The sequence below is a fragment of the Petaurus breviceps genome, unplaced genomic scaffold, assembly GCF_028583685.1.
Source record: "Petaurus breviceps papuanus isolate PSGF00001 unplaced genomic scaffold, PetGlider_PUasm1.0 90778, whole genome shotgun sequence".
Classification (NCBI taxonomy): Eukaryota; Metazoa; Chordata; class Mammalia; order Diprotodontia; family Petauridae; genus Petaurus; species Petaurus breviceps.
This window is the reverse complement of record NW_027187343.1, coordinates 5,642,300-5,644,025: the sequence shown is the minus strand read 5'-3', so window position 1 is coordinate 5,644,025 and position 1,726 is coordinate 5,642,300.

Below are 1,726 nucleotides of genomic sequence, written 5' to 3'. Positions count from 1 at the left end.
TCTCTCTCTCTCTCTCTCTCTCTCTCTCTCTCTCTCTCCCTCTCTCTTTCTCTTTTTTTGCTCACCCTTTCTCTTTCTCTTCTTCCTCCTCCCCTCCCCTCCCCACCTCCCTAACCCTTCCCTCCCATGAAAAGATTCTTTGGACTGAAAAAAGCCCCAGGCTGAAAGGACTGGGAAGCCTTGATTGACAAGGGGAGGGGGGTGAGCAGACTATGTGTATCCAAGCAGCCGAGGCTGCAGCCCGACGTGTGGTTTTCATGACCAACACACAGGGTGAACGCATTTTGCACAGTGTTTGTTTTCCTGTCTTGCACTTACAAATAAGGTCTATGGGAGTAGCATGGAAAACGTTTGCTGTTTTTCCCTTTTTTTCCCCTTTGCTTTTGTTTAAAATTTGATCGCCTTAACTACTGTAAACATAGCCTATTTTTGTGCTTAAGATACTGAATGGAAAACTCCATTGTGTGTTGCTGGACTGTTTTGGAAATATTTGGTCAAATGTGTGTTAATTTGGCTGTAATGGCATTTAAAGCAAACAAAAAAAAGCTGTGAAAATGGCCTTGGAGCATTATCTTTAGTTACTTGAAGAGTTTCTAGTTTTTTTAAAAAATACAGTTTATGTTAAGATACATTTTTATTAATTTAGAGAAGACAATCAATGTCTGTGAGAAAGCGGACTTTCTTTTGGATTTTTTTTTTGTGGTCATTGTGAGTGATTGCTTTTTCCTCTTATTAGTTTCACATTCTTCCTTTGTTCTAAAACTTAGACTGACATCTAGCTTTGACAATCATAGTACGTTTTATTTTCCTGAGGGGGGAATAACTTATGATGCTGTTTAGTTTTGTACTCTTGGTGTGTTGGTGAATTTTTAAACTGTGCTAACTGCAATAAATTATATGACCTGAGAAGCAGATTCCTGGTGTGTGTTCTTTAAAAGTTTGATTATGTATATCTTATAAATGGTAATTTTTTACTGTGAAGTACATCATTTTTTTATAGCTTCTATCGACAGTTTATGAAATAATTTGACTAAGAAGCATTCATTTGGAAGAGATCTTAAGTTTTTTCATCCATCCATTTAAGTTACTATATGCACAGATTAAAAAAGATTTGTACGTAAAATACCCATCCTATAGGTACCAAACATTGAGGTAATTGTCTGGAAACTTAGGGTTCTTTTAAACACCAAGTGACATCATAAGATTTTCAGCATATTCTGTGCCACATTACCAATCCATACATTCTAAGTCGCTTTTCATGTGTAATTTTTCCCTAAATAGATTGGTCAAATCTATTCTCTTGTGTTCTACTTTAAGTGGAAAATTGAAGGAGACGGGTCGTCTTAATTTGGAGGACTGCTTGGCTAAAGACTGGAATTCCAGGCAATAGAATTAGCAGGCATTCAGAATGTAGTTGACCAGCTGTATACATGCATCCCTTTTTGTTGTTGAGAGGGAAGAACTCAAAATACTCAAGTTTTAATTCTCACTTTTTAAAATTAGTAAATATTTCTCATAAAAATACACATTGCTGAAACCAAACCTAGCAAAATATTCTAATTATCACTTCTCTGGATGATGTCTCAAACTTGTTTTCCTGGGATTTTTTAGTTTGAGTAACAATGCTAGTTGAGCTAGATAATTGACAAGTTTATAAAAAAATCTAAAGAAGGTTTCATCATAATGCCATCAAAAACACTTTACTATCACAACAAAGTTAGTTATC